Below are 18,927 nucleotides of genomic sequence, written 5' to 3'. Positions count from 1 at the left end.
AATAAAATTCACAACTTGTGCTGAAGGATGACCTAACCGTTTGTGCCAACGATTGAACCGATCGACCGCTTCCGTCTTCATAGCTCATATCCACGGCACATTTCAAAAATAGTAAAGTCCACCTCGATGCTCACCCATGCTAAGTAGCTTTCTCGTGGTGGGGTCCTGTATAGAGAACATAATTTTGTTAAAATTTACATCACAATCTAAATGATCAACAAGTTGTGACACAGAAATCAATTTGCATGTTAAATCCAGAACATAAGGGACATCCTTCAACCAAATCCTATTATTAAGCTTGATTGTTCCTTCTATCTTGGCCACCGAGCTACTTCTATCCAGAAACCCAACTGGACACTCAGGAATGCCTCGCTGGTCGCTCAGTTTCTCCGGATTACTTGTCACATGGTTGGTAGCTCCGGAGTTAATGATGCGAGGATTTTTTGGCCTTACCGTCCATCTTTCCATTTGGGTTTATTCCTTGAGGATTTAACACGTGAATCACAGTCTTCCAGATTTCTTCGCTCAAATTGTAAGGTTTTGTCCCGCCTGTGTTCACCTATCCTATCTCTGTCTGAGCTCCTTCCCTAGCAATCACTGCGTTAGCCCGGTAGTTGTCTCTTCCCCCTCTGCTGCTGTTGCTGTCCTCTTCCTCTTCCTCTAATTTTTCATCTATTTTTTTTATTTCATGGCCACCGATCCGGTTAGCCAATGAGTTGAAAACATCCGTCCACGACGTGTCCAGATCTCTTACAATGTGTGTAGAATGCACCATCATTTTTCCCTTCACTTTGGTCATGGTGAGGTTTTCTCCCTTGTATGGCAAAAGCCATTGTTTCACTCCGGTCCCCCATTTTTCATGTGATTCCTCTCACACGCTCTTATTGCACCAACTTCGAGTAGACCTTGTTTAATGATGGCAACGGTTTCTGGGCCAATATGTTCGACCTCACCGTTTCATACATTGCTTCATCCAATCTCATAAGGAAAACATGTACTTTTTCTTCTTCTCTTTTGGTTTTTAGGGCCGTCCCTAGATTGCACATGTACTTTCCACACTTGCAAGTCGGAATCTGTTCGTAATTTGCCAATTCCTCCCACAACTTAGAGCCCATTTGGATTAGCTGAAAAAAAGTGGCTTTTAAGCATAAATGCTTAAAGTACTTTTAAGTGCTAAAGGTTATTTTATAAATAAGCAGTTATGTGTTTGGATAAAAGTGCTTAAAGGGGTTTTAGAAGTAAGGGTAGTATTGGAATTAACAGAAAATATAAGGGATAAAAGGGTAAAGTTGTTGGTCAAACCAAAATGGCTTTTAAGCCAAAAAGAAATAAGTTGGGGTTGAGTAATTTCTTGGTTTTGGCTTATTTTAAGCACTTTTTGACTTAATTTAAGTTGTTTTCTATTTTTGCTAAACACTCAAATAAGTTAAAAATGACTTATAAACTAGTTTGACCAACTTATAAGCCAATCCAAACGGGCTCTTATTGAGTCTTCCATAGTAATCCACTATGGTCCTTCCCTTCTGCTTGCACTCCGCGAGTTCGGCCTTAAGTTGTTGCATTGGAGGGCTGTTGATAACGGTGAACCCTTCTTGGATTCTCGTCCACAATTCTTCCGCTTCCTCTTTAATATTGGAGGAGACCCTATATAATATTTAGTAATTTAACACTTCCCTCAGGGTCAAGGCATTGAAGAAGTTTTGTGAATTTGTAACTTCTTATGTTCATAGGGTTGCAGTATCTTTAGAAATTGAAAATCTCATATGAAAATGGCTTTGAGTTGGAGTACTTATTCATAAGGAGACAGCTCCTCTTTGCTAGCAAAAATTTAAAATTGTTGTTTGTGCATCGTCTCAGAGTTTGACTTGTCGCCGAACTGATTATATTACCACTCAAGGGAATATTACTCCTCAAGTTCCTTCAGCAGGTTTTGGTTAATAAATACTTTTGTATCACCCAGTAATCCATTCTTATCCTTCTCTATTTTCTTACTCCTTTTAATCTCTAACTAATTCAAAAAAAATCATCTTAATCTCCATGCATTAATTGGCTGTTAAAGTACACATCTACAAATTGTTTTTTTATTTACAATATTAACTTTAATAGCGTGATAACTCAACAAAACCAGTTATGAAATCTATATTAGCTTTAATAGCCTAGTAATCATTACCAGACACCAGGAGAAAATGGTTCAACCAAGTTCCCTCGCAGTCCCCCATTTAATGAAATAAAGATATACAGGAGATGTTCATTACATAAAATGAAAGGATAAATGAGGAAGTACTAAGATCTAAGGTGTAGTACATTCAAAAATACAATAAAGCCAGTGTGCAAGCCTTTATTTTTGAACCCAAGATATTCTCAACATATTAGTGAAGAAAACCTGAAAATCCTATACCCAATGGTAGCATATGCGAACGTACAGTATTTTCATGCCTACCTTATTTAACAGTGTAGGCATTAGGGACTGGCTGTAAGCATTTCTCAAGGAAGCACGTCCCTTTCACAAGTATTTTCATTTTGGAATTGACTAATAGCCCTTCTCATCCAGAATGCCTCTGCAGTCAAAATGAAATAATTTTACAAGCTTTTAGTTTGTTTTCTAATTGTGGTCTGGAAATAAAATCAGAAGTATAATTTCAAATGCATGCAGCTAAATCATTTTTTTTACCCCAAATTCTCCTTCTGATCATGGTGCTGATTCTTCGTCGATGCAGCCGATTGCCTGAAGCCTTATCCGATTGACCAGTAATCATCTTGTGTTAGTTAAATAAGCAACAAAAAAAAGGAAGTGGTGACACATCCAAGGATTCTTAACCATTAATTCAAGTAAATTGCAGGTAGAATTACTTTGATATTTTTTATTTCACCAAAGAGGTGCCAATTCATGGGACAATTTTCCAAACCTTCATGGGAGATTAAGATTATAGACTTCTAGAAAAGAGGCATCCAAACTGCAGTAGAGCTCAGAATTATGTCACACGGAGAGACTTCCAAGCCCCTTCCTGTCATCTTTCTTTATGAAGGAACGTAGAGGAATCACCAAAGCAAGAACCACAAAGCATTTCCATGAATGATGAGACTATAGGAGATCTCAACACATTATACAGATACTAATTAACATGAATGATGAGACTACAGGAAAAGTCAATAATGTGTACCAACTCTACCCTTAATAGGAACTTCAATGTAGCAATTCACCTTCAAAGTTCCATTTTACCCAATCAAAACCAGAAAGAACTATATGCAGAACAAACAAGTGAAAATAAAAAACTATTAAAATGCATGCATAGAATTGTAGTAAGAAACTGTCCAATAGAATATAAAAATTGATTGATTTTCGAGCGAACTTCCATTACCAACAAAAGGGTGCAATCTATTAAATTCACATTATCAACAAAAGGATGTAAAAAAACAAAGTAAAAACGGAGCAAAACTCAGCTGATATCAGAAATAGTAGAGGCCATAGACTAACTTGGAACCAAAATGGGATTATTTTGGAAGAAAACAGAAGCTAAGGCCAATGGACCTCAATGAAAAATACGAAACATGTAAAAAGATATGTAATTCTCTAAGGTAATGCACGATCAGCTTAGTCAAGTTGAAACTCGAGGATCACCCGTGATACCCAGGAAGAAGAACAAATCAATTGAAGAGGATGAATAGATAGATACAGAGAAACTGTGCTTCTGGATTGTACGATGGCTCAATATAAAGGAAAACAGGAAGATACAAATTTAGCCATAAAGCAAGTTACATTTACAAAACTACCCTTCATTGTACCCAAGCTCACACTTATCATATAGTTAAATGTTGAGTGTGTGTTGGAGTAGAAGAGAAAAATGACTCTTTTGCCGTTGGTCGTCCTCAACTTATTCCACTTTCTTCAATTTCACTTTGATTGCATAAATCGTTGACGGATCCCACACCCACATCCATGTCGTGTCGACACGGGTATGACAGCGAAAGTGAAGAGTCCGAGCAACATAGGGGAAAAGTGATATAAATAAAAGTAAACAGAAGAATTAACTTACAGGACTGTGAATGCATCTAACTTCTTGGATCTGTCTCTTCCAATAATTTTTACTCTTAACTTCTGCCACCAGATAGCTAGGAGACATCCTCTTGTACCCTCTCCCAATACAACAAAAAGAACATCTCAAACAGTAAACAGATGAGAGAACAATATTAACACCAAAACATACATTTTAATTGGCTAAACAATCACCACAAGGAAAATTTGCACATCATTGAAATCTACACATGCATTTCTCATTCTTTTTTTCTCCGCCTATTCCAAGGTGAACCCATTTTAGCGTTAAAGTGATACTAATTTCAAAAGAATGAAAAAAGTCTTCTCAACTACATCTTATCTTGAAAGAAAAACAAAAAAACATAAACCTCCACAAAGTTGATGCAAAATGCAAATGATACAGGACATTAATATGACGTTTCACAAATGGAGAAAAAAGTTGCAGAATCAATGAATCAAAAAATGAGAATGTGGATGGCTAAGCATTCGGCGGTTCTTTTAATATTTAGATTGAAATGTGTTTCCCATCTAAGATATGCATATAAGCAATGACCATGTACAAGAACCACATAAAAGGAAGGTTCTCTATGACGACTGCTTCACCTCCTTATTTTTACAGAGATATTTCTAAAATTGTAACGACACGTTTGGTTGTTATTGCATTTTTACCCTTTTTGCCCCGTTGACTCGTCCCTGAGCCTTGTTAGTACTATTTTGACCTGCGGGGACCGGTGGCACAGCTCTCTAGGCATTGTTTTGGGTTTTGGAATGACTTTTAGAAATTTGGCCATAAAGCGAAAATCGTTTGACTAGAAGTCGACTTTTGGGTAAACGTACCAGTAATCGAATTCCGATAGTTGCATTAGGTTCCGGGGTGATTTATGACTTAGTGGTATCATTGGTTGGGTTCCCGAAGAGTTCGGGTTTGATTTGGGTCATTGGTTGAGAAACTAGTTAAGTTAGAATTGGAGTTGACCACGGTCAACATCGGGTCAAGGCGATCCCGTGTTGATCTTTTGAAAGTTCCAATAAGTTTGCATGAGGTTTCGACGTCGATTTGAGCATAAAGGGTACCATATTGAGCAAACGGCCTTTGATTCGTGTTTCGACTGAACTATTATATCTGTATCGTAATTTTGGAACCATAGCAACTGAAATCATCAAGTTTCGACATAGTATGAGGGGATTATGGTCATTTTACTTAGAGTTGGGTTGCCAGATTTTTCAGATTAATTATGAAATTGCCACTGAATTTGTATTTAGAAATCTGCACTTTTCCAAATATTGAAACTTCCATATCTCCTTCATTATAAGGTCAAATAGAGTGATTCAAAAGCCTAACTTGACTGAAATTTCACAAGGAATCCATTGGAGGCATCAAAAGTGAGTTTCGGGATCGTTTGGCACAAGAAACGAGGCAGAACAGCCGGGTATTTTTGGCTATTAATGTTGTTGGAGTTTTTCTCATCTTGAAAGTTTGGGTTTGGGAGAATTCAAGGATGTTCTTCAAGTTTGTTCCATGGGGTAAGATCTAAACCATAATCTAAGTATTTCCCTTTGATTCATTCCCTGGGTTTAAGCTTTAATCCATAATTTCTAAAGTAGGAAATTGGGGTTTTTTCATGAAAAAGGTTTAATGGGCCTTTCTTGAGAAGTTCATAAAACTGGGTAGACTTCCTAAGTTGCTTTAACTGATGAAATTGTTTGGGCTTATGCTAGATATGATGTATCTAAGGTTGATAATCATATCTTCCATTATTAGTGATGAATTCTTGAATTTAAGAGTTAGGGTTTATACCAATCCTTGAGTTAATTTAGAAATTAGTTGATGGGTTTTGATCACCTAGTGTTTAATTGGATAATTTACCCCCGAATTTTTCGTTTTGCCCTTGTGGGCCCCGTTTCCCCAAATTCTAGGGTTGGTTGAACCAATTTGAATGATAGCAATATAGGTATCAATCTTTATGATTTCTAATCTAGATTTCGAATATGAATAGACTTTCTTGATCTCGAGGCTCAAGGAAAGGAAGGGCTAAAGTGTGATTGTTGGTGATATTATTGTTCAGCATTCCAGGTAGGTTATGGCTTACCCTTGGTAAGACTTCATGTAGCGAAGCATATATTTAGATGATATTGTCGGAGACAGCATGTAAAACTCCGGGAATGAAGTTGGGTTGGGTATTGTCTTAGGTTGGGTCCTGTTGCGTGATTGGGGCTAGATTGGGGCTAGCCACCCCGTTGTGTTGTGACTTAATTGTTCTATTGTGACTGGCTTGATGCCACGTGTTGTTATTAGATATTGGGATCTGTTTTTCCATCTTGATTGTGATATTATAGTATCTTACCGATTGATGTTGATATGAGGATAGAGTTCTATATGACTTGTATAGTCTCTCATGATATTGTTGGCATACCCATGTTGGTACTCGTGACATTGATCTGATTATTGATGTTGACACATGCATTGCACTCATTCTCATGATACACTGTTGAGACATTGTTGGTACTTGATGAAACAACATCGTCATGAGCTGGGCTCCATTTTTTTAAATGAGAGTGACGTGAGAGTCTGATATCCGTCACGACCCAACTAGGGCCGCGACGGGTACTCGATACTTGTACCGAGCACCTCTTATCTCGTATCGTATTCTTATCACTAAGTGGGCCGTATGAACGTCACCGTACCATTTTTTTTTCTTATTACACTTGACATTAATAGCATAATATAAACATAGGCTAGCAAACTTTGCTATCACATTATACAGCGACGAGGACCATCAAAGTACAAAACATCTAACTGTACATATCTGTCTACGAGCCTCTAAACATAGTACACATATACATAGGGAGGGCCGAACCATGCGCCGTGCCCGAATATATATACACAAAATAATCATCAGGCATCCATATATCCCGCGTCCGGCATCCGCGTCCGGGATAATATCCAGTCATAGCATATCGACCGTGTGGCAATGAAACATGTTTCCCTTCCCATTCCCCACATATACGTGTATCCCTTCCCCCCCCCCCGTGTACATATACATATCTTATATACATATATCTCACCTTGAAGGAACGATAATTATAAGGCGGGACTATCAACGGAAAATAATTTTGAAAACAAACATGAAACGAAACCATGGACATCATAAACGTTAGTTCATATGCTTGAAATGCTTAGAAAATAGTATCATAACCAAGGAATAAAATTAAAGACCAAGAACTAGTTTAACACTTTCATACTCGCATTGGATTCTTGACTTAAGGCTCTTAGGCATGGAATCATTCTTGTTACACTTATCATAGACATATTCTCTTCCTTACATCATCGTTATCATTATCATCATAGAAACATTCTCATTAGCATAGTTACAACACTTATCGTTTGATAAACGGAGCAATAAAGAAAATCCGGAACAAGTGGGCCCACCTCGAGTCAAATGAGGTGGCGTACACAACTTACATATGTTACATTCCAAGACGTCACTTATGAGAGTTTTAAGGTAGTCGGGTCATATTTGTGCGAGTTCTAGATGTTTAGATAACCTTCCAACATTTTATGCAAAGTATTAATTCAATTCTACTTTTGAATGAAAAAGGGTTAATTTCAATCTCGGACTTCTAGGAATAGGATCATCCCCGAGGTTCGTATTCAAGCCTATTATGTCTAAGACATGCCAAAGAAGGGAGAGTGAAGCCTTACATACCTTTTCCGCCCCTTACGCGACTCCAATTTCAAGTTGCAAATCCGCCAAAATCTACAATTTGGTCATGTTTACCAAATATTGATTAGAGCATTTAGAAGTTGAATCTTAAGATAATACTTGTCTACCGAAATTTCGGCAAGCACTTCCACTATAAATACACCATCCCACCAAGTTCAACTTGGCCAATTTCAACCATCAACAATCCCGGAATTCAACCCCGGCCAAACTATCAACAACAATGCCAATATTCATACTAACGATCTCAATAACCAAACCGAAGCACATTCTAACAATTTAATCAACATATTACTTTCTTCAAGACCTTCCAACTCCCATAAGAACAATAACAACTTAATAATTTACACATTAACGATATCATACTAACAACATTATATTGCATTCATGCAAGAACATCACATTCCATTTATATAAACTTCCACCACCAACCTCCAACTACTACAATTTCATTAAAATCATTAAGCTTTATTATCAACATAAAATACACAACAACCATAATCAAAACACTAAATAAAATTGGCTTGTTTTCCTCCACACCACACCACAACTACACGGCCACACCACCACATATACGCACACTCACACACAACCCTCACGGCTAACATCATGCATACAAGGCTACAACCTCTTCAAAATCATTCAACTTCCATCATCAACATAGCATTCACAACAATAACAACCATACACTAAATAACATAATTAAAACATGGCTCCTACACACACATAGGCATGCACGGCCACACCTCCATATTCTTATTCTTCATGAATTTCATTCATTTTCATACACTACAACATCCACAACCATCCATAACATATAAGGAAGGATGAATTCTTACCTTGTTCCTTTATTCCTCCACTTAGCTAGAATTCACAACTTGTGTGGTTATGTGTTTTTCTTGCTTCAACAACCACTCCACTTTGCTTAGGACCCTTCAATATGGTGTTTGGATGGAAGAGAATAATTTTCTTGATGGAAAATCCCCAAGGTTCTTTTGCTCTTGCTATGGCCGAATGGCCTAGAGGTTTTTCTCCCTCTTTCTCTTGTTGTTCTTTTCTTGAATTTTCTAGAGAATTTTGTGAGATAAGATGACTTAGTCATCTTTTAAATTGTATGAATTAAATCCCACATGGGCTAGGCCCATGTCCATGGCCGGTTGGGCCTTCCCTTTATTTTAAAAAAAATTCCAAGCCCAAATATTTTTCTTTCATGACAAATTGTAACTCATAAAACTATTTTCCAAATTCCAAATTTACCCTTCGCCTTCCTTTATATTTCTATGAGGCGTAGTGCGAATTTCCCTTTATGCCCTTGGCCTTTCTTGATAATTCCGCTTCTAAATTCTTCATAAGCCTTTCATATGCTTAACAAAATAAAAATATGACCTTGATTGTCGTCTTCCCGCGATTATCTTGAATTATCCAAACACACACAAATGCGGGACATAACATCCTCCCCCTTTAGAACATTCGTCCTCGAATGTTCGATTAGTCCCATAATGTATTACGATACTTCTCGGAGGTCTCCTTTATAACCATCTCGCACATCGCTTAACATATCCATCTTTAGAAGCTTCCAATACCATTCTCTTGTATACTCTTTCGTTCAGGTCACCTCCTTTTCTAGATCCGTCATTCGAGTTAGTAAGTTCCCCTCCTTAGAACTTGAATCGTCATAGTTCATTCTAGGTCTAACACGTTCTCCCCCCCACTTTATTAAGAGGGTTTAGGTACACCTATGCTCTTTAAATAATCATCGCCTTCCACATCTTTTATCAACCTAATTCCTTTATCCGCGAGTTTGTGCGTCAATTCCCTTGCTATTTATGTTCCCGTATATTACCGCATTATCTATTCATTCGTCTCTTAACGAGGGTGGGTTTATGCTACCTTTGGTCTTACCCAAAGGACACCCTACTTATGTCCTTCATCATGTCTCATTTTCAAAACGTCTTCGTAGCATATTCTATCCGTATATCGCGACACTATTTGTTAGAATTGTTCCTCGTCTTTCGGATAAGATGTCATGTACGTATATTCACTTCCAAAAGCTAATCAAGCTTTCTTATAGTCCCGAGGCTTCCTTTTATGCTTTCTTCCCTTCCCCGCTAGTCTAGTCCGTCCCGTTCTACACGACGTCTTAAGAGTTTCTAACCACTTTACGCACTCTAATCTTCTTTAGGCTACCTAATTTCACATTCGTCTCTTGTCCCCATATTTTACGAAATTTCGGCGTATTTCCCAGGGGTCACCCATCCCGAAATTTCTCTCACCTTAGCACGCTTAACCTCGAAACTTTAATGCATTTCAATGCATGAATGCCGATAATTATATCGTCGCCCCGCACCGCACAACCTGTCACCTAATTTAAGGTAAGTCGGGGTCCTAGCAACTTCAAAACGTCCTCACGGCGGGTCCCACTCCTATCTTCACTTTCCGACCATACATTACCATATTGCCTCACAAATCTTCACTATCTACTCCCACCCATATCTTATGATTATCTTTTATCCAAACCTTCTAAATTTTCTAAATCATCCCGGTAGGCGAGAGACAAGTCTCAATCGCTATTACTACCATATTTCCTTGGCCCCCCCCCCCCTTTTTTTATTGACTATTTCACTACTCATAATTTGCGAGATTATATACATAGAAAGTTTCGAAGAAAATCTCAAATATACTACCGAGCCAACTTTCATCGCTAACTCGATATTATCCCGGGTGTCTTTCAAAATATTTTCCAACTCCCGTGTATCTCATCCGAATCGTATTATTTCTAGAAAAAATTTCGGCAGATGGCCCAACGTATTTTACTATTCCAAAACGGCTCGTCCGAGTAGAAATCCATCACGAATACCGCGTGTATCCGTCCCAGTGTCTCTTCCTCCGTTGTCCCATCATCATGTATACATATCACATCCCCCGTATTGGATCCCGTATCATAGCCCTCCTTGTGCTCTCAATATTCACAAAGGTCCGATATTAGATTTCCTCCGTATGCTCGACGGATACACATATCACATTTTCTTGCTTACCTCCTTTTCGACGGAACTTTGCCTCAATCGAATAGCCGAGGCTCCCTTGACTCGGCCTTTCGATCTTTACTAGGGGCCTTCCGGCTGCCCCTACTATACCGCCGATCGCTTCTTTTCATCGACATTACCGAAACCATAACAAAGATTAAGAAAAGGATCTAGATTTCCTAACATAGGCTCTATCGCACGATCTAGATGTACAAAGAAGGTCATATTTCCTAAATGCCTAGCCTCCTGTTTATAAGTGTGGCGCGCGCACACCCAAAACGGACTCTACGGACACGGCTCGTTTCTTAGACAGGACCCCCCAAGACCGCCTGCTCTGATACCACTTCTGTCACGACCCAACTAGGGCCGCGACGGGTACTCGATATTTGTACCGGGCACCTCGTGTCTCGTATCGTATTCTTATCACTAAGTGGGCCGTATGCACTGTACCATTTTTTTTTCTTATTACACTAACATTAATAGCATAATATAAACATAGGCTAGCAAACTTTGCTATCACATTATACGATAGGACCATCAAAGTACAAAACATCTAATGTATAACAATACGTACGAGCCTCTAAACATAGTACACATACACTTATATAGGGCATGACTGCACGCAAAGTCTGCCCGAATATATATACACAAAATAGTACCAAAGAACTCGGAGAAAATGGAGAAAATGGAGCGGCGCTACAATACCGCCGGAACAGCTCCTTGGGTCAAGTCTCTGTCCACCCGCCGACTGTACGCGGCATGAAACGCGGCGTCCAAGAAGGGGACGTCGGTAGAAAAGTGTACCGAGTATGTAAGGCATGGAAATTAATACAAACGGGAGCATAGAGTAGGATTGACAATATCATGGGGTATATATATATATATATATATATATATATATATAATGGAACAAGAAAATAACTTTGTACATGGAATACCCTTTTCAAGTCGGATACCATGCATGCTTGTCTTTCCTTTTTAGAAAAAAAAAACATTTCTCTTCATAGACATAGAAAATAGAACTCATATCATGTCGTGTCTTGTCATAACATATCATATCGTATCATATCATATCATGTCGTGTCATATCATATCACATCATATCATATCATGTCATATAGTATCATATCATATCATATCATATCGTGTCATATCATATCATATCGTATCATATCCTAGCGTATCGTGTCATGTCATAGCATATCGTGTCATGTCATAGCATATCGTGTCATGTCATAGCATATCGTGTCATGTCATAGCATATCGTGTCATGTCATAGCACCGAACAACGTCGGCTCGCCCACATAGCGCCGAAATACGTCGGCTCGCCCATATATATCCCGCGTCCGGGATGATAAGCCAGCGACTGGGTGGCAATGAAACATGTTTCCCTTCCCATTCCCCACATATACGTGTATCCCTTCCCCCCAGCCCATGTACATATACATATCTTATATACATATATCTCACCTTGAAGGAACGATAATTATAAGGCGGGACTATCAACGGAAAATAATTTTGAAAACAAACATGAAACGAAACCATGGACATCATAAGCGTTAGTTATATGCTTGAAATGCTTAGAAAATAGTATCATAACCAAGGAATAAAATTAAAGACCAAGAACTAGTTTAACACTTTCATACTCGCATTGGATTCTTGACTTAAGGCTCTTAGGCATGGAATCATTCTTGTTACACTTATCATAGACATATTCTCTTCCTTACATCATCGTTATCATTATCATCATAGAAACATTCTCATTAGCATAGTTACAACACTTATCGTTTGATAAACGGAGCAATAAAGAAAATCCGGAACAAAGGGCCCACCTCGAGTCAAATGAGGTGGCGTACACAACTTACATATGTTACATTCCAAGACGTCACTTATGAGAGTTTTAAGGTAGTCGGGTCATATTTGTGCGAGTTCTAGATGTTTAGATAACCTTCCAACATTTTATGCAAAGTATTAATTCAATTCTACTGAATGAAAAAGGGTTAATTTCAATCTCGGACTTCTAGGAATAGGATCATCCCCGAGGTTCGTATTCAAGCCTATTATGTCTAAGACATGCCAAAGAAGGGAGAGTGAAGCCTTACATACCTTTTCCGCCTCTTACGCGACTCCAATTTCAAGTTGCAAGTCCGCCAAAATCTACAATTTGGTCATGTTTACCAAACATTGATTAGAGCATTTAGAAGTTGAATCTTAAGATAATACTTGTCTACCGAAATTTCGGCAGACTTCCACTATAAATACACCATCCCACCAAGTTCAACTTGGCCAATTTCAACCATCAACAATCCCGGAATTCAACCCGGCCAAACTATCAACAACAATGCCAATATTCATACTAACGATCTCAATAACCAAACCAAAGCACATTCTAACAATTTAATCAACATATTACTTTCTTCAAGACCTTCCAACTCCCATAAGAACAATAACAACTTAATAATTTACACGTTAACGATATCATACTAACAACATTATATTGCATTCATGCAAGAACATCACATTCCATTTACATAAACTTCCACCACCAACCTCCAACTACTACAATTTCATTAAAATCATTAAGCTTTATTAGCAACATAAAATACACAACAACCATTATCAAAACACTAAATAAAATTGGCTTATTTTCCTCCACACCACACCACAACTACACGGCTACACCACCATGCACATACACGGCCACACTCACACACAACCCTCACGGCTAACATCATGCATACAAGGCTACAACCTCTTCAAAATCATTCAACTTCCATCATCAACATAGCATTCACAACAATAACAACCATACACTAAATAACATAATTAAAACATGGCTCCTACACACACATAGGCATGCACGGCCACACCTCCATATTCTTATTCTTCATGAATTTCATTTATTTTCATACACTACAACATCCACAACCATCCATAACATATAAGGAAGGATGAATTCTTACCTTGTTCCTTTATTCCTCCACTTAGCTAGAATTCACAACTTGTATGGATATGTGTTTTTCTTGCTTCAACAACCACTCCACTTTGCTTAGGACCCTTCAATGTGGTGTTTGGATGGAAGAGAATAATTTTCTTGATGAAAAATCCCCAAGGTTCTTTTGTTCTTGCTATGGCCGAATGGCCTAGAGGTTTTTCTCCCTCTTTCTCTTGTTGTTCTTTTCTTGAATTTTCTAGAGAATTTTGTGAGATAAGATGACTTAGAGCCCGTTTGGATTGGCTTATAGCTTAAAGTAAATTGAAAAAAATAAGTGAAGTCCAACTTATTTTTTTTGGCTTATCCCACATAAGGCTTTAGATAAACTAAGTTAAATGGGTCCAATTATTTTTTTAAGTTATTTTAAGCCAAAATGACTTTAAGCCGGCCAGCCAAACACTCAAAAAAAAAACAGCTTATAAGCCAACTTATAAGCCAATCCAAACGGGCTCTTAGTCATCTTTTAAATTGTATGAATTAAATCCCACATGGGCTAGGCCCATGTCCATGGCCGGTTGGGCCTTCCCTTTATTTTAAAAAAAATTCCAAGCCCAAATTTTTTCTTTCATGACAAATTGTAACTCATAAAACTATTTTCCAAATTCCAAATTTACCCTTCGCCTTCCTTTATATTTCTATGAGGCGTAGTGCGAATTTCCCTTTATGCCCTTGGTCTTTCTTGATAATTCCGTTTCTAAATTCTTCATAAGCCTTTCATATGCTTAACAAAATAAAAATATGACCTTGATTGTCATCTTCCCGCGATTATCTTGAATTATCCAAACACACACAAATGCGGGACATAACAGTTAGTTCCGGAATCATGGATTGTGTGAAAGAGAGATGAGAGTCCGTGGTCCGAAGTCATGTACCGGAGCGGAATGAGGGTTGATAAAAGATCTTGTTGTTGTCATCTACATACTTAAATCATACATTGAGCACTCATCTTGCATATACATATATTTATTTATATATACCTTTAAGGCACATTTGACAGGGCGGTGACGATGTGGCCTATGTTGTTTTGAAATACTTGGGAGGTTTACTACTAATTACGCGACCATTCTATGTTGTGTGATACGGGATGGTCGGCAGGCGTGAAGGGTGGAAAGGTCATCTCTATGCTGTGTGATACGGAGCGACATAGTACATGGACTTCGCGGGTCCCCCAGGGTGGTGCCAGAACCCCTCGTGGGCAAAGATCCGGGGTCTCGTCTGTCTGTTGGGCAAAGATCCGGGACGAGTGGCACTTAGCCTTCGCGAGTCACCTTGGGATTTACTTGTGTCATTTGATTTCGGATTGGATATATTGAGACTTAGTACATTTGGGTTTAGATGATTCGACCTAGGTGATGACGGATACTTGGTTCTGATTGTGTTGACTTATACTTGTTGATTTATCTGCCTATCCTACTTTATTGTCTGAACTATGTTAGCTATACTTAGTCGGCCGATGATACCTACTAGTACCGTTGTTTTGTACTGACTTACGCTTGCTGCATTCTTTTATGGATGCAGAGTATTAGACAGGTTCCACTTTTTCCCCTCGCGGCTGATTGGCGAGGTGGCTATAGAGTCATTCCAGGGTGAGCACGATGACGGCCGCTGCCCGGATGTTCTTTCCTTTACTTACCTGTCTTACTCTTATTCCGAGACAGTTGTATTATGAGATTTTATCATCTTCCAGACTTGTAGTATTTTGTTAGTGCTCTTGTATGACTAGACCAGATCTTTGGGGTTGTATTTAGTATTTCCGCACTTTATCTTATGTGGATGATTTGAAACTTATTCTATATTTATTTTTTCCGCCTTTACTTGAATTGGTTATGTTGGAATAAGGATTCTCCTATCGCGGCGGGAATGATAAGTGCCCACACGGCCTAGTAAAATGGGTCGTGACAAAAATGTACATGTCGATTTTCACATAATTTACCTGAAGAAAAGATGCATATTCTGATCATGGTGCTGTAATACAATGACCTCAACGAAAACTTGATCATGACATCACTTTAATCAAGCAATCAAATAATACGCAGCTATAATGGAAGACTTAACCCTTTTTATAGTTTTATAACCTTTCAACACTTCATTAATTAAGAGACAAATGTTTTTGAAGTGGATGAACCGAAAGATATTATACTGCGCAAATCATTCAGTGAGATATATCACAAGGTATGCACTGTGGGATCATCAGCTTATAAAAGGGACGTAAAGCTCAAACCTTCGTGCAAGCAACCTGGAGAAGGAGAAAGGTGATCTAGTATACCTTTTGATGGGTCAAGATAAATTCTTGAGTTGAACAGCTTTGCTTCCAATTCAATTTTAACATCAAGAGGCAAAGAAGCCGGCTCTGTTGCTACGACTCTGTCCTGCTGAAGAATCTGAGAAAATTAGATGGCAACTATTTTAATTACAAACTTTGACCACAAAGTTCAGAAACTTTCTTCCGCCAAACGATAGTCTATTGGTGATAGATGGTGTATGTCAGGTAGACATTGCAAATAATCTAACGCTCTGCTGTTACTTGCAGAAGTAGTATACAATAACTTAATAATAATGTTACTACAACATTACCACTCTATCATTTCAAAGACTCAATAAGTTTTTTTGAAACTCTCAATATGTTACACCTATCTAGAGCTATATATAATAGAAAGAAATGAAAACCCAATAAATGAAATCTATTCAAAGCTATACATAATGTTAACATCTATCTCATCTTTGCAATTGATTTACTTTCACCTCAAAGTTAATTCAAATGCCTTCACAAGAGAAACCAACATAATTCGTAGGAAAAATGGGCCATAACAAAAATGAAGGTTAAGTAACACTAAGTTTGAAAAACCCTGTAATAAGGAAAGAAAATCATATGAATAAAGGGAAGGTAAAGAAAATCATATGAATAAAGGGAAGGTCTGAGAGAGAGCTCAAGCTAAATTAGCGGCATGCAACATTAATATAACCCAATACTAAATGAAGCAACAAAAACCGGAAGAAATAGAACACCAATCAACTAACGAAGATCCAAATATAAAAACAATTTTTTTTTTTTTATAAGATAAGAGCCTAAACTAACCTTGCTGGGAATTAAGCAATCAGTTGGGTCTCTGTAACGACCTGCCTAGTCGTTATTGGACCTTCCGCTGCCCGTGTATGAAAACCCAGGGTATGGTCATACGTCTAGGCCCGGGGGGAGTTTTAACTAGTAGTTGAACTAGATGAGAGTTAAAAAATAATGGGCCCCGGGATGGGCTTCTTCGCCGCAGCGGGTGTACCACCGCTATAGCGTTCCTGCGGTAGGAGACAAGCGATCCGCTGCAGAGGTATACGCGGACCAGAACCCCTGTTTAATGACTTTATTTCGAGATTTTACAACTCTTGTCCACAAAACCCTCTTCTAAGCCGCCATTAGGGTATTCCCAGAGTAAACCACTTAGTGACTAGAGGGAGGAGGCTTTCCAAACATCCTTCGAGTTATCTTCCTTAAAGATTTCTCTATCATGATTTTCGGCTCCAGGACGGGATGATGGATATTCTATGAACGTTCATGATAGCTGCTCGGCAACGAGGTAGGTTATGGTTTACTTGAGTCAGAATTTGATTAGTAAATCGTATATATGTTATAGAATTGACGGGAGAAAGCATGATTAGGTTCTCGGATACAGAGTTCAGATGAAAATTGTTAGGGTTAAGATGAATGCTGATTTATGTGGGCCTCGTGCCATTAAGTAAATGGGTGAAACCAGATGCGTAGTCAATATAACAAAAAGGGAAGTGAGTAGTAATTATGGTTAGTTATTATCCAGTTAGAGGGTGGGTTTGTGCAAGTACCACGTTGGCCAAAATAGATTCTTGTTGTAACATGGGGTGGGGTGGGGGAGGGGGGGGGATGACCTGTTTTTAAAATTGTAGGTGTCCCCATTAAGCCTTCATGTTGTTGTTGTTCTATGCACTGAGCATGCGGAAATCGTCAGTACATACTTCCTTGTGGATTTCAGAGTGATTCCTTATTCGTATTCTTGATGAGTCGAGTCTGAGGCTGGGCATAGCTGTTGCATGATGTTGTGTATTCTTAATGTATGCTTCTACCCCCCCCAAACTGTTAGGAAGGTGATTTCTTAGGTCCTGTTGTGGTTCATGATAGGGTAAACCGTATCTTTGATTTCGATATGATTCATATTCTATAACTGATTTATTCATGATTATTGATGAATTGATTATTGAGTCTTGATATGACTTGTGATATGGTGACTTGTGTTCCTTGATATTGATTTATTGATTATTCACACTCCTTATTGACTGTGGAACGGAAATACGTTGTGATGAGAAAGATATTATAAATATGAAAAGGCACATTTGACAGGGAGTGAGGGTGTGGCATAAGTTAAAGGCTCATGATCCGAGGTAAGATTTCAGAGCGAGGTGGTACATGGACACCATGGGTCCCCTGCAGGTCATGGCTAATGGGTCAAACATTACCATTTAGCATGTGTGTACGGATACGATACTAACATTGATTGCATTATACTTGTGTGTTCATATTTTGTGATTGTGGCAAGGCTGATCCTAATTGGATGGCATATAGTTATGGTTATTCTCGTAAGTGCAATTGATCTCTTCCTGATTGTGAGAATAAGGCGTTTACAATTAACCTCAGAACCCGTTGATAAATAAAGTAAGATAGGTTGAGTTGACCCCGTTAGCGTGGCTAAGTGTTTGGAAATTATATGAAATTGCTATCATTGATTGCATTGATTTACTATTCTTACTTGATACTTGATAAGTGTCTTGGGTCTGGTGTCCATCATGGGATATGGGTTGGATGAGTCTAATCATTAAATTCCGAGTTACGATAAAGTAAGGGAAATAAGATAAGAATTAGTGGTCCCACCGAGTGTCGGTTGATAGGGAGTTTGAGTTCTATCCCGTACTTATTGATATGGTTAAATTGGCTTAGGAGTCCTTCTTGATAAAGATCATTGTTGACCGTTCGTCTTTACTTCTAAAGTTGTTTGGCGTGGTAATGAGTTATGGGCTTGGTAAGTCAAAACGGTTTAGTTATGAGTAAGATATAAACAGGCGTTACGATTGCACTCGTCCGTTTATTCTGTTTGATTTTATATCGTGTTGTGTGAAGTAATCTTAGTCGACCTA

The 18,927-nt window shown here is 38.4% G+C and overlaps 1 long non-coding RNA gene across 1 annotated transcript; it reads left to right on the top strand.

Moving 5' to 3' along the window:
- Positions 1 to 5,326: 5,326 nt before the first annotated feature.
- Positions 5,327 to 15,566, top strand: LOC132060705 (uncharacterized). Its single transcript, XR_009415985.1, has 2 exons — positions 5,327 to 5,557; positions 15,292 to 15,566. It is a non-coding gene; the product is annotated as an uncharacterized LOC132060705 (long non-coding RNA).
- Positions 15,567 to 18,927: the final 3,361 nt, after the last annotated feature.

This window comes from Lycium ferocissimum, chromosome 6 (assembly GCF_029784015.1).
Source record: "Lycium ferocissimum isolate CSIRO_LF1 chromosome 6, AGI_CSIRO_Lferr_CH_V1, whole genome shotgun sequence".
Taxonomy (NCBI): Eukaryota; Viridiplantae; Streptophyta; class Magnoliopsida; order Solanales; family Solanaceae; genus Lycium; species Lycium ferocissimum.
Note: the sequence above shows the minus strand (reverse complement) of the source record. Positions and strands in the feature narration are given on the sequence as shown.